Source organism: Anomaloglossus baeobatrachus, chromosome 5 (assembly GCF_048569485.1).
Source record: "Anomaloglossus baeobatrachus isolate aAnoBae1 chromosome 5, aAnoBae1.hap1, whole genome shotgun sequence".
In the NCBI taxonomy this organism is placed as follows: Eukaryota; Metazoa; Chordata; class Amphibia; order Anura; family Aromobatidae; genus Anomaloglossus; species Anomaloglossus baeobatrachus.
Window position 1 is genome coordinate 598830974 of NC_134357.1, and position 15775 is coordinate 598846748.

The window sequence follows — 15775 nt, forward strand, 5'->3', positions numbered from 1 at the left end:
TAGTGTGCGAGGACACGAACCACTAGATATGGCACCTGCCTAGGTCCGCTCTTCTAGTGGTGCAAAAGAGACGAACAGCAGCGTAAGCCGCACAAAGCTCCTACCTGCGTTCGCTCCACTAGTGTGCGAGGACACGAACCACTAGATATGGCACCTGCCTAGGTCCGCTCTTCTAGTGGTGCAAAAGAGACGAACAGCAGCGTAAGCCGCACAAAGCTCCTACCTCTGTTCGCTCCCCTAGTGTGCGAGGATACGAACAACTGCCAGACGCAGTATAAGGATCGTTACCCTAGCGGCAATGTCCACCTACGAGTAGAATCACAAGGCCCAGCCAGACCATGTGCCTCAGGCACCTGCCTATGTCCGCTCCCCTAAGAGGTAAGGATACGGACAGCAGCCGAAGCTGTAAGGTATAAGAACGCTACCCTGCCGGTAGCGCTCACCTAGCATAGACAGAGGAATGCCTAGAGGAACGCGCACAGAGCGTCTACTCATATGCATGAACCAAGAGGACTGAGCACCATGCGGCGTGTGTCAGGGTCTTATATAGACTCTGTGCCTCATCCAAGATGGAGGACACCAGAGCCAATCCGCTGCCAGAACGACAGGAGTGACGTCATGCTGGCCTATCACCGAGCAAGACGTCACAAGCACATGACCAGCGACCAATCGGCATAGAAGGTGTCAGAGACATGTGACCTCGTGTCAGCGATGATGTCACCCGCACATGTGCAATGGCTCCAAGATTGGACTTAGTCTCCGGCGCTCGCACATGTGCAGTAGCAAGAAATCTGGACTTAGTCTCCAGCGCTCGCACAGGTGCAGTAGCAAGAAATCTGGACTTAGTCTCCAGCGCTCGCACATGTGCAGTAGCAAGAAATCTGGACTTAGTCTCCAGCGCTCGCACATGTGCAGTAGCAAGAAATCTGGACATAGTCTCCAGTGCTCGCAGCAACCGTAACACCCCCATAGGTAAGCGTGATGGTTGCCTTTGTGATCTAAGAGTCGCCAAGGGTATGACAGGTTCACCACTGACAGGGGGTTGATCCTCCTGTTCCACTGCTGGCGTGTCATCTCGTGCTGGAGCGGACGATTCTTTAGGTGGATCCGGAACCTTTTCTGTTTCTGGCTCGACCAACTGCGGAAACGTCAAAACTGGTACCACTATGGCATTGTTTATTCGGGTCCAAGTTTTGGGGAACTTTCCAAGGATGGTTTGAATCATCTCCCCTTCTTTCTCTTGACTTTGGGGACTTCCTTGTACTCCTTCCATTTCTCTTTGGATTCTGCACCGTTCAGGGCACGCTTTCAGGCGGTCTCGGGAAATTGCTTGATAGGTCTTGCCTTCATCTTTGCTTATGAGGCATACCTTACTATTGTCAAAGTTAGAGGGGATAATGGTGTAGGGCTCGTTTTCCCACTGATCATCCAATTTATGCGTCTTCCGCTTCTTCTTGAGGACTTGTTCTCCAGGTGCTAAGGGAGTTGCTGGGGCTGTTTGATTGTAATGCTGTTCTTGTCTCGTTCTTGCTTGAGACAGGCTCCTCTCTACGCACTCCTGGACCTTACGGTACCGCTGCTGCCGTTCTGTATCCCAATCCTCTATTTCTTGAACCGCCTCAGGCGACACAGTCCCCATCTCAAAGTCTACAGGCAGCTTGCCTGGTCTGGCTCGCATCAGGTAAGCGGGACTGCAGTTGGTCGAATTCACTGGGATGTGGTTGTACAGGTCTACCAGATCTGGCAACTTTTCTGGCCATTGGTTCCTTTCCTCCAGCGGTAGGGTCTTCAGCATATCAATAACCACATGGTTCATTTTCTCGCACAGTCCATTGGTTTGGGGGTGGTACGGTGTGGTTCGGATTTTCTTACAACCGTACATGTTACAGAACTCTTGGAACACTTCAGCCTCGAATGCAGGACCCTGATCAGTCAGTACCCTTTCCGGATAGCCGTGAGGTCGACAAAAGGATGCCTGGAACGCTCTAGCTGCTGTCCTGGCTGTCTGGTCCTTCACAGGCACTACTACCAGGAAACGAGAGTAATGGTCCACAATGGTGAGGGCGTACACATAGCCTGACCGGCTTGGTGTTAACTTCACGTGGTCCAGGGCCACCAACTCCAGGGGCTGCTTTGTGACAATTGGCTGTAGGGGAGACCTTTGGCTGGCATCGTCTTTCCGCCTCAGGTTACACGGGCCACAGTCTCGGCACCACTTCTCAATCATCTTTCTCATGTGCACCCAATAGAACCGATCACGGAGTAGGGCCTCCAACTTCTTCCACCCGAAGTGTCCTGCGTTATCATGATACGCTGCTAGGACCATTGGAGCATCTCTCTGCGGAACCACTATCTGCCAGACAAGTTCATTTGTTCGATAGTTGACATATCTCTTGCAGAGCTTGCCTTGGTAGGTGAACAGTCGTCCCCTCTCCTTCCACAGCTGCTGGGCTTCCTCTGGAGCGTCTGGGCCAAGATGGGTCTCAGCTTGCGCTAGCTTCTCTTTGACCAATCGCACGGCCGGGTCACCGTTCTGTGTTTCTTCCCAATTATGGTGGAGTAAGGGGTTGACCGAGACCCCGTGCTGGCTTGAGCGCTTCACTCCCACAGCATGCTCACACTGGGACACACCTTGGTGATGGAAAGCCGGTAACTCTATCTCTTCGAGTTCATCCATGTCTTCTCCAGACTCGGGCAAGTGAGGCATTCTGGACAGCGCATCAGCATTGTTATTCTTCTTGCCAGCCCGATACTTGATGGTAAAGTCAAAGTTAGACAGCCGGGCCATCCATCGCTGTTCCATCGCACCTAACTTGGCTGTTGCCAGGTGTGTCAACGGATTGTTGTCCGTGAAGATGGTGAACTTGGCCGATGCCAGATAGTGCTTGAAGCGTTCAGTCACTGCCCAAACAATAGCGAGGAACTCCAGCTTGAAGGAACTGTAGTTTTCTGGATTCCTTTCTGTGGGCCGAAGCTTCCTACTGGCGTACGCTATCACCCTCTCTCTGCCTCCCTGCACCTGGGACAGAACTGCTCCCAGTCCCACGTTGCTGGCGTCTGTGTACAGTACAAACGGATGGCTGTAGTCAGGGTAGGCCAGAATTTCTTCTCCCGTGAGAGCCCCTTTCAGCCGGACAAAGGATGTTTCCAGTTGGCTGCTCCATTCAAATGGAGGGCTCTGCTTCTTAGCCTGCTTTGGCTGGCCCACCAGGAGATCTTGAAGGGGCGCTGCTATCTTGGTGAAACCATCAATGAACCTTCGGTAGTAGCCCACCAGTCCAAGGAACTGCCGCACCTCCTTCACTGTGGTGGGTCTTGGCCAGTCCTTGATTACAGTGACTTTCTCCGGATCAGGTGCCACACCTTCTGCGCTGACCACATGACCCAGGTACTGTACCTTTGGCTTCAAGAGGTGACATTTGGACGGCTTGATCTTCAGGCCATATTTCGACAAGGATTCAAACACTTCTGCTAAGTGCTTCAGGTGGTCCTCATAAGTCTTGGAGTAGACTATTACGTCATCCAGGTACAACAGCACGGTTTCAAAGTTGTGGTGGCCCAAGCAGCACTCCATCAACCTTTGGAATGTCCCTGGGGCGTTGCAGAGCCCGAATGGCATGCAATTGAACTCACAGAGGCCCATTGGTGTCGTGAATGCAGTCTTCTCCTTGTCCGCCTCTGCCACGGGAACCTGCCAATACCCACTGGTGAGATCCAAGGTGGAGAAATAGTTAGCTGACTTTAAGGCTGTTAGTGACTCCTCTATTCTGGGCAGTGGATAAGCATCTTTATGTGTAATGCGGTTAATTTGCCTGTAATCTACGCACATTCTCATTGTACCATCTTTTTTCTTTACGAGCACTAGTGGAGCTGCCCAGGGGCTACAACTATCTCTGATAACCCCAGCCTCCTTCATTTCCCGTAACATTTCCTTGGCACACTGATACTGTGCGGGGGGTACAGGGCGGTATCTCTCTTTAATGGGATGATGATCACCCGTGGGGATTTGATGTTTAACCCCTTTCACCTGCCCAAAATCTAGGGGGTGTTTGCTGAAGACCCGCTCGTACTCCTGTACCACTCGGTAAACCCCATGCTTTTGGTGCGAGGGGGTGGAGTCGGTGCCTACATGTAATTTTTGGCACCAGTCTTCCGGCTGCCCCTTGAAGCCATTGTCTTCCGCCTGGTCGGACGGGATCAAGGGTTCCACTGCTTTAATGGTATTGTTACTGACAGTGTACAGTTTTGCTACAGTGGCGTACCGGGGCAATTTGGCCTCCTCCTCCCCACAATTCAGGACACGGACGGGCACTCTCCCCTTGCGGACGTCCGCTACCCCTCTGGCTATCAGGACTCCAGGCCTACTGTCTGAATACATTGGTTCTACCAAGGCATGGTAATCCTGACCCTTGAGGCCTATGGCTGCCCGACACCATATCAACATTTCACTTCTTGGGGGTATTGCAATGGGGAGGGGGTCACTTACCCTCACACTGCCAATTTCTCCTCCGGCCAGCTCTACCTGCTGCCTCCTCATCAGGGCTCTGATCTCCCTCTGTAGGACACGCTGCTGCCCGGAGCTGGCAGTTTCAGACGCCTGTTGCAACAAAATTATCACTTCGGCAATACAATTTTTTATCACATTTGTACCAATGGTTAGCAGTGGGTCAGATTCTTTGCGATCAATATCTACAATTATCATCCCCTGACATGGCAATTCCACCCGCCCCACTTTAATGGTTACTTCTTTGTACCCAATTTGAGGTAAGGGCTGACCATTACTGGCCACAATCGTTAAATCATCATCTGGGCCATGGTCAATGTCTGAATCAGCCCAATATCTTTTGTACAGTTTGTAGGGGATGGTTGTTACCTGGGACCCCGTATCCAGGAGGGCATTCAAAGGGATCCCATCCAGCACAATGGGAAGGACCGGTCGTCCTCCCACATACTTGCTGCGGCTGGGGTTTGAGCCGGGCTTCCTCACACCTGGGGGTTGGCTCCTGGCCCCAGGCTCAGCCCGTTTAAAGGACAGCGTCGTGCAATGTGGCCCGCCTGGTTGCAGTGGCGGCAGATCGGTTGTCCTGTTGAATCATACCGGTCTGTGTCTCTGCCTCGGGTCGGCGGAGTCCTCCTCTGTCGCATCCATGGGACGTCTTCTGGGCTGGAGGCCAACTCGATTCTTGCAGGTGATGGGGTCATTTGTAGAGACTGCACGGTCTTGGCAAGGGCAGCCACAGTCTTGGTCAGCTCCTGGAACTGCTGTCTGAGTTCTGCAGTGGGATCCTTATCCAGGGACTGCGCCTCAGCCCCTGCAGCGGCTCGTGTTGCAGGCACCACCCCGGGGTACGTGATAGCAAGAGGCCGGAGGGGTACTGGGTCATTCGGTGTAGATTCTCTCAGTACCCGGATGGCCTGGTCCTTAAACTTGGCAAAGTCCAGAGCAGGGTTCTGCAGGACCAGGATACGCAGCTGGGTCCTGTGGGCATCTGACAGGAGCCCCTCTATGAACTGCTCAGTTAGGAGTTTGTGTTCTTCACGTACACTCTCTGGGTCCACCTGTTTAACTGCTTTCAGGGCCTCCTGCAAGTTTAAGGCATAGTCCCTTATGCTGTCTGTGGCCCGTTGCTTGCACCCAAAGAATCTCATCTTTATCTCTGCTGCGGTGCGGGTGTCAAACGTACTCTTTAGCTTGGCCAGTATCTGGGCTGCTGTCCCTTTATCTGTATCAGGCCAGGACTTCACTTCACGCTGGGCTGCGCCGGTTAGCTGCCCCATTACTATGCCCACCTTCTGGCTCTCAGTCAGAGGATACACCCGGAACAAGCTGTGCAGGCTTTCTCTGAAGTCACTCAAGGTATGGGACTCCCCGGAGTACTGCGGCAGCCATTCTGCTCCCGGGATGTACGGCATGGTGATCGGCATTACCGGCGCTACAGTGGGGGCTGGGGCGACGGCGACTGGGACTACTTCGGCCGGTGCTGCGGCGCCCTGGGCGATGGCAGCCACCTGCTCTCCCTCGGAGTCGGACATCTTCCTCCCCCTTAGTGAACCTTACCAGGCTCCGTTCACTTTTCAAATTTTCTTCCGGGTCGCGCGGGGTTAACAGCGCTCTGCTCTGATGGCGCGCTCTTTATCAGGCACGCCCCCCTTCTTCCTGCGCTCGGCGCGGCTAATGGCGGCGGCAATTTACAACCAGTACACAGTCTTTTACACAGTTCTTCAGGCGCACAGTACCCGGTGTGACCGGGCACGAAATCCTGTTCGTGACGCCAAAAATTGACTCGCCCACCCCAGGGCTGTGGGACACCCGGTGCCGGGCCGGACTAGTCCGGTGGTAGTCAGTGGTGGCTGGGCCCGGCTCCGTGGCCCTGGTGGGTGTCAGTTGAATATGTGGCTGATGACTTTAATGTTTGTGTTCGTGACGCCACCTGTGGTATGCGGCTATTAAGCCGCCGCTGCTGTGTGAGGCCACCGGGATGATGTTATGGCAGCAATGTTAGTACTGCTCCCCACAGGTGGAGCAATGCCCGGGGCACAGTTGGTGCTTGTGGAAGTCTATGGTGCTGCGTGACTAACACGGTGCAGGGCCGACAAGCAATGAAAGAAACAGGCACAAACAGTAGTCTCTTTACCTTCTCCTCTTTTACTCGGCAGAAACTTAGTCCAGGGAGACCGTCACAGATGGTAAAGATGATCCGGCCGGCCTGGAAGTGCCTGGGGTGATCTTTGGCCAGTTGAGTATGAGGCCTACTCCTTAATCTTTCTCTGCTGTGTTAGGACACTGCACTTTGGGTTTGCAATTGCCCTCTTGCTGCTGGGACTTGTTGTTCGTCCCCTTTTCTGTGTGGTAGACTGCGCAGGCCCTCTCTGGTGCTTCTCTGCTGGAGCCCACACCAGGCCCTTGGGATGCAGTTGTACCTTCAGATTGCTTCTGGGGCAGGGGGCTTACAGCTCTCCTGCCCTCCGGATTCAGCTACCAGGGATGGATTTTATGCCCTGGCAACTACAGACTCCGATGTCCGAGTCTCTGCTGTGCCTCTCTGCTCCCCTTGCTTCACTGGGCCAAGCTATCCCAGCTCTAGGCCCCAGTTTACAAGGCAGCACTACTCTGCGTCTGCACTCTTTCACTCCTGTCTCCAGACTAACAACTACCACTTCCTCCTTCCAGCCAGACTTAAGGAATGCTCCCTGAAGTTCCAGGTTCAGAGCTCCCCCTGCTGGCCGGAGGGAGAATTGTGTTGAGTGTTAACTTACTGGCCAATAGATCTCCCAATTACCTCCAGGCTCAGCATTAACCCTTTTGGGAGGGCAATGCTGTTGTGGCGACCAGGTCCTGGGGCGCCACATCACCACACCCCAGACACCTATGAGCAGAGGAGTCATGTGCGGGGCCCAGAAATCACCACACCCCAGACACCTATGAGCAGAGGAGTCATGTGCGGGGCCCAGAAATCACCACACCCCAGACACCTATGAGCAGAGGAGTCATGTGCGGGGGCCCAGAAATCACCACACCCCAGACACCTATGAGCAGAGGAGCAGTGTGCGGGGCCCAGAAATCACCACACCCCAGACACCTATGGGCAGAGGAGCAGTGTGCGGGGCCCAGAAATCACCACACCCCAGACACCTATGAGCAGAGGAGCAGTGTGCGGGGGCCAGAAATCATCACACCCCAGACACCTATGAGCAGAGGAGTCATGTGCGGGGCCCAGAAATCACCACACCCCAGACACCTATGGGCAGAGGAGCAGTGTGCGGGGGCCAGAAATCACCACACCCCAGACACCTATGAGCAGAGGAGCAGTGTGCGGGGGCCAGAAATCATCACACCCCAGACACCTATGAGCAGAGGAGTCATGTGCGGGGCCCAGAAATCACCACACCCCAGACACCTATGAGCAGAGGAGTCATGTGCGGGGCCCAGAAATCACCACACCCCAGACACCTATGAGCAGAGGAGCAGTGTGCGGGGGCCAGAAATCATCACACCCCAGACACCTATGAGCAGAGGAGTCATGTGCGGGGCCCAGAAATCACCACACCCCAGACACCTATGAGCAGAGGAGTCATGTGCGGGGCCCAGAAATCACCACACCCCAGACACCTATGGGCAGAGGAGCAGTGTGCGGGGGCCAGAAATCACCACACCCCAGACACCTATGAGCAGAGGAGTAGTGTGCGGGGGCCAGAAATCACCACACCCCAGACACCTATGGGCAGAGGAGCAGTGTGCGGGGCCCAGAAATCACCACACCCCAGACACCTATGGGCAGAGGAGCAGTGTGCGGGGCCCAGAAATCACCACACCCCAGACACCTATGAGCAGAGGAGTCATGTGCGGGGCCCAGAAATCATCACACCCCAGACACCTATGGGCAGAGGAGTCATGTGCGGGGCCCAGAAATCACCACACCCCAGACACCTATGAGCAGAGGAGCAGTGTGCGGGGGCCAGAAATCACCACACCCCAGACACCTATGAGCAGAGGAGTCATGTGCGGGGGCCCAGAAATCACCACACCCCAGACACCTATGAGCAGAGGAGCAGTGTGCGGGGGCCAGAAATCACCACACCCCAGACACCTATGAGCAGAGGAGCAGTGTGCGGGGCCCAGAAATCACCACACCCCAGACACCTATGAGCAGAGGAGCAGTGTGCGGGGCCCAGAAATCATCACACCCCAGACACCTATGAGCAGAGGAGCAGTGTGCGGGGCCCAGAAATCATCACACCCCAGACACCTATGAGCAGAGGAGCAGTGTGCGGGGGCCAGAAATCACCACACCCCAGACACCTATGAGCAGAGGAGCAGTGTGCGGGGGCCAGAAATCATCACACCCCAGACACCTATGAGCAGAGGAGCAGTGTGCGGGGGCCAGAAATCACCACACCCCAGACACCTATGAGCAGAGGAGTCATGTGCGGGGCCCAGAAATCACCACACCCCAGACACCTATGGGCAGAGGAGTCATGTGCGGGGGCCCAGAAATCACCACACCCCAGACACCTATGAGCAGAGGAGCAGTGTGCGGGGCCCAGAAATCATCACACCCCAGACACCTATGAGCAGAGGAGCAGTGTGCGGGGGCCAGAAATCACCACACCCCAGACACCTATGAGCAGAGGAGTCATGTGCGGGGCCCAGAAATCACCACACCCCAGACACCTATGGGCAGAGGAGCAGTGTGCGGGGGCCAGAAATCACCACACCCCAGACACCTATGAGCAGAGGAGTAGTGTGCGGGGGCCCAGAAATCACCACACCCCAGACACCTATGGGCAGAGGAGCAGTGTGCGGGGCCCAGAAATCACCACACCCCAGACACCTATGAGCAGAGGAGCAGTGTGCGGGGCCCAGAAATCACCACACCCCAGACACCTATGAGCAGAGGAGCAGTGTGCGGGGCCCAGAAATCACCACACCCCAGACACCTATGAGCAGAGGAGCAGTGTGCGGGGCCCAGAAATCACCACACCCCAGACACCTATGGGCAGAGGAGCAGTGTGCGGGGCCAGAAATCACCACACCCCAGACACCTATGAGCAGAGGAGTCATGTGCGGGGGCCAGAAATCACCACACCCCAGACACCTATGAGCAGAGGAGCAGTGTGCGGGGGCCCAGAAATCACCACACCCCAGACACCTATGAGCAGAGGAGTCATGTGCGGGGGGCCCAGAAATCACCACACCCCAGACACCTATGAGCAGAGGAGCAGTGTGCGGGGCCCAGAAATCACCACACCCCAGACACCTATGAGCAGAGGAGTAGTGTGCGGGGGCCAGAAATCACCACACCCCAGACACCTATGAGCAGAGGAGCAGTGTGCGGGGGCCCAGAAATCACCACACCCCAGACACCTATGGGCAGAGGAGTCATGTGCGGGGCCCAGAAATCACCACACCCCAGACACCTATGAGCAGAGGAGCAGTGTGCGGGGCCCAGAAATCACCACACCCCAGACACCTATGAGCAGAGGAGCAGTGTGCGGGGGCCCAGAAATCACCACACCCCAGACACCTATGGGCAGAGGAGTCATGTGCGGGGCCCAGAAATCACCACACCCCAGACACCTATGAGCAGAGGAGTAGTGTGCGGGGGCCAGAAATCACCACACCCCAGACACCTATGAGCAGAGGAGCAGTGTGCGGGGGCCCAGAAATCACCACACCCCAGACACCTATGGGCAGAGGAGTCATGTGCGGGGGCCAGAAATCACCACACCCCAGACACCTATGAGCAGAGGAGTAGTGTGCGGGGGCCAGAAATCACCACACCCCAGACACCTATGAGCAGAGGAGCAGTGTGCGGGGGCCCAGAAATCACCACACCCCAGACACCTATGGGCAGAGGAGTCATGTGCGGGGCCCAGAAATCACCACACCCCAGACACCTATGAGCAGAGGAGCAGTGTGCGGGGCCCAGAAATCACCACACCCCAGACACCTATGAGCAGAGGAGTCATGTGCGGGGCCCAGAAATCACCACACCCCAGACACCTATGAGCAGAGGAGCAGTGTGCGGGGCCCAGAAATCACCACACCCCAGACACCTATGGGCAGAGGAGCAGTGTGCGGGGCCAGAAATCACCACACCCCAGACACCTATGAGCAGAGGAGTAGTGTGCGGGGCCCAGAAATCACCACACCCCAGACACCTATGAGCAGAGGAGCAGTGTGCGGGGCCCAGAAATCACCACACCCCAGACACCTATGAGCAGAGGAGTCATGTGCGGGGCCCAGAAATCACCACACCCCAGACACCTATGAGCAGAGGAGCAGTGTGCGGGGACCAGAAATCACCACACCCCAGACACCTATGAGCAGAGGAGCAGTGTGCGGGGCCCAGAAATCACCACACCCCAGACACCTATGAGCAGAGGAGCAGTGTGCGGGGCCCAGAAATCACCACACCCCAGACACCTATGAGCAGAGGAGTCATGTGCGGGGCCCAGAAATCACCACACCCCAGACACCTATGAGCAGAGGAGCAGTGTGCGGGGACCAGAAATCACCACACCCCAGACACCTATGAGCAGAGGAGCAGTGTGCGGGGCCCAGAAATCACCACACCCCAGACACCTATGAGCAGAGGAGCAGTGTGCGGGGGCCAGAAATCACCACACCCCAGACACCTATGAGCAGAGGAGCAGTGTGCGGGGGCCAGAAATCACCACACCCCAGACACCTATGAGCAGAGGAGCAGTGTGCGGGGCCCAGAAATCACCACACCCCAGACACCTATGAGCAGAGGAGCAGTGTGCGGGGCCCAGAAATCACCACACCCCAGACACCTATGAGCAGAGGAGCAGTGTGCGGGGGCCAGAAATCACCACACCCCAGACACCTATGAGCAGAGGAGCAGTGTGCGGGGGCCAGAAATCACCACACCCCAGACACCTATGAGCAGAGGAGCAGTGTGCGGGGGCCAGAAATCACCACACCCCAGACACCTATGAGCAGAGGAGCAGTGTGCGGGGGCCAGAAATCATCACACCCCAGACACCTATGAGCAGAGGAGCAGTATGCGGGGGCCCAGAAATCACCACACCCCAGACACTTATGAGCAGAGGAGTCATGTGCGGGGGCCAGAAATCACCACACCCCAGACACCTATGAACAGAGGAGCAGTGTGCGGGGGCCCAGAAATCATCACACCCCAGACACCTATGAGCAGAGGAGCAGTGTGCGGGGGCCAGAAATCACCACACCCCAGACACCTATGAGCAGAGGAGCAGTGTGCGGGGGCCCAGAAATCATCACACCCCAGACACCTATGAGCAGAGGAGCAGTGTGCGGGGGCCAGAAATCACCACACCCCAGACACCTATGAGCAGAGGAGCAGTGTGCGGGGTCCAGAAATCACCACACCCCAGACACCTATGAGCAGAGGAGCAGTGTGCGGGGCCCAGAAATCACCACACCCCAGACACCTATGAGCAGAGGAGCAGTGTGCGGGGCCCAGAAATCACCACACCCCAGACACCTATGAGCAGAGGAGCAGTGTGCGGGGGCCCAGAAATCATCACACCCCAGACACCTATGAGCAGAGGAGCAGTGTGCGGGGCCCAGAAATCACCACACCCCAGACACCTATGAGCAGAGGAGCAGTGTGCGGGGCCCATAAATCACCACACCCCAGACACCTATGAGCAGAGGAGCAGTGTGCGGGGGCCCAGAAATCACCACACCCCAGACACCTATGAGCAGAGGAGCAGTGTGCGGGGCCCAGAAATCACCACACCCCAGACACCTATGGGCAGAGGAGCAGTGTGCGGGGGCCAGAAATCACCACACCCCAGACACCTATGAGCAGAGGAGCAGTGTGCGGGGGCCAGAAATCACCACACCCCAGACACCTATGAGCAGAGGAGCAGTGTGCGGGGGGCCCAGAAATCACCACACCCCAGACACCTATGAGCAGAGGAGTCATGTGCGGGGGCCAGAAATCATCACACCCCAGACACCTATGAGCAGAGGAGCAGTGTGCGGGGCCCAGAAATCACCACACCCCAGACACCTATGAGTAGAGGAGCAGTGTGCGGGGGCCAGAAATCACCACACCCCAGACACCTATGGGCAGAGGAGCAGTGTGCGGGGCCCAGAAATCATCACACCCCAGACACCTATGAGCAGAGGAGCAGTGTGCGGGGCCCAGAAATCATCACACCCCAGACACCTATGAGTAGAGGAGCAGTGTGCGGGGGCCAGAAATCACCACACCCCAGACACCTATGGGCAGAGGAGTCATGTGCGGGGCCCAGAAATCACCACACCCCAGACACCTATGGGCAGAGGAGTCATGTGCGGGGCCCAGAAATCACCACACCCCAGACACCTATGAGCAGAGGAGCAGTGTGCGGGGGCCAGAAATCACCACACCCCAGACACCTATGAGCAGAGGAGCAGTGTGCGGGGCCCAGAAATCACCACACCCCAGACACCTATGAGCAGAGGAGCAGTGTGCGGGGGCCAGAAATCACCACACCCCAGACACCTATGAGCAGAGGAGCAGTGTGCGGGGCCCAGAAATCACCACACCCCAGACACCTATGAGCAGAGGAGCAGTGTGCGGGGGCCAGAAATCACCACACCCCAGACACCTATGAGCAGAGGAGCAGTGTGCGGGGGCCCAGAAATCATCACACCCCAGACACCTATGAGCAGAGGAGCAGTGTGCGGGGGCCCAGAAATCACCACACCCCAGACACCTATGAGCAGAGGAGTCATGTGCGGGGGCCAGAAATCATCACACCCCAGACACCTATGAGCAGAGGAGCAGTGTGCGGGGGCCAGAAATCACCACACCCCAGACACCTATGAGCAGAGGAGCAGTGTGCGGGGGCCAGAAATCACCACACCCCAGACACCTATGAGCAGAGGAGCAGTGTGCGGGGCCCAGAAATCACCACACCCCAGACACCTATGAGCAGAGGAGCAGTGTGCGGGGGCCAGAAATCATCACACCCCAGACACCTATGAGCAGAGGAGCAGTGTGCGGGGGCCCAGAAATCACCACACCCCAGACACCTATGAGCAGAGGAGCAGTGTGCGGGGCCAGAAATCATCACACCCCAGACACCTATGAGCAGAGGAGCAGTGTGCGGGGCCAGAAATCATCACACCCCAGACACCTATGAGCAGAGGAGCAGTATGCGGGGCCCAGAAATCACCACACCCCAGACACCTATGAGCAGAGGAGCAGTGTGCGGGGCCCAGAAATCATCACACCCCAGACACCTATGGGCAGAGGAGCAGTGTGCGGGGGCCCAGAAATCACCACACCCCAGACACCTATGGGCAGAGGAGTCATGTGCGGGGGCCAGAAATCACCACACCCCAGACACCTATGGGCAGAGGAGCAGTGTGCGGGGGCCCAGAAATCACCACACCCCAGACACCTATGAGCAGAGGAGCAGTGTGCGGGGGCCAGAAATCACCACACCCCAGACACCTATGAGCAGAGGAGCAGTGTGCGGGGGCCAGAAATCACCACACCCCAGACACCTATGAGCAGAGGAGCAGTGTGCGGGGGCCAGAAATCACCACACCCCAGACACCTATGAGCAGAGGAGCAGTGTGCGGGGCCCAGAAATCATCACACCCCAGACACCTATGAGCAGAGGAGCAGTGTGCGGGGGCCAGAAATCACCACACCCCAGACACCTATGGGCAGAGGAGTCATATGCGGGGGCCCAGAAATCACCACACCCCAGACACCTATGAGCAGAGGAGCAGTGTGCGGGGTCCAGAAATCACCACACCCCAGACACCTATGAGCAGAGGAGCAGTGTGCGGGGGCCCAGAAATCACCACACCCCAGACACCTATGAGCAGAGGAGCAGTGTGCGGGGGCCAGAAATCACCACACCCCAGACACCTATGAGCAGAGGAGCAGTGTGCGGGGTCCAGAAATCACCACACCCCAGACACCTATGGGCAGAGGAGTCATGTGCGGGGCCCAGAAATCACCACACCCCAGACACCTATGAGCAGAGGAGTCATGTGCGGGGGCCCAGAAATCACCACACCCCAGACACCTATGAGCAGAGGAGCAGTGTGCGGGGTCCAGAAATCACCACACCCCAGACACCTATGAGCAGTGGAGTCATGTGCGGGGGCCCAGAAATCACCACACCCCAGACACCTATGAGCAGAGGAGCAGTGTGCGGGGGCCAGAAATCACCACACCCCAGACACCTATGAGCAGAGGAGTCATGTGCGGGGGCCCAGAAATCACCACACCCCAGACACCTATGAGCAGAGGAGCAGTGTGCGGGGGCCCAGAAATCACCACACCCCAGACACCTATGAGCAGAGGAGCAGTGTGCGGGGGCCAGAAATCACCACACCCCAGACTCCTATGAGCAGAGGAGCAGTATGCGGGGGCCCAGAAATCACCACACCCCAGACACCTATGAGCAGAGGAGCAGTGTGCGGGGTCCAGAAATCACCACACCCCAGACACCTATGAGCAGAGGAGCAGTGTGCGGGGGCCAGAAATCATCACACCCCAGACACCTATGAGCAGAGGAGTCATGTGCGGGGGCCAGAAATCATCACACCCCAGACACCTATGGGCAGAGGAGCAGTGTGCGGGGGCCAGAAATCATCACACCCCAGACACCTATGAGCAGAGGAGTCATGTGCGGGGGCCAGAAATCACCACACCCCAGACACCTATGGGCAGAGGAGTCATATGCGGGGGCCCAGAAATCACCACACCCCAGACACCTATGGGCAGAGGAGTCATATGCGGGGGCCCAGAAATCACCACACCCCAGACACCTATGAGCAGAGAAGCAGTGTGCGGGGGCCCAGAAATCACCACACCCCAGACACCTATGAGCAGAGGAGCAGTGTGCGGGGCCCAGAAATCACCACACCCCAGACACCTATGAACAGAGGAGTAGTGTGCGGGGCCCAGAAATCACCACACCGCAGACACCTATGAGCAGAGGAGCAGTGTGCGGGGGCCCAGAAATCACCACACCCCAGACACCTATGAGCAGAGGAGCAGAGTGCGGGGCCCAGAAATCACCACACCCCAGACACCTATGGGCAGAGGAGCAGTGTGCGGGGGCCCAGAAATCACCACACCCCAGACACCTATGAGCAGAGGAGCAGTGTGCAGGGGCCAGAAATCACCACACCCCAGACACCTATGGGCAGAGGAGCAGTGTGCGGGGCCCAGAAATCACCACACCCCAGACACCTATGAGCAGAGGAGCAGTGTGCGGGGTCCAGAAATCACCACACCCCAGACACCTA

General features: G+C 57.0%; 1 protein-coding gene across 1 annotated transcript in view; it reads left to right on the forward strand.

Moving 5' to 3' along the window:
* Positions 1 to 15775, forward strand: part of LOC142313185 (cilia- and flagella-associated protein 337-like) — a 246589-nt gene that overhangs the window by 188258 nt on the left and 42556 nt on the right. The window lies entirely within an intron of this gene.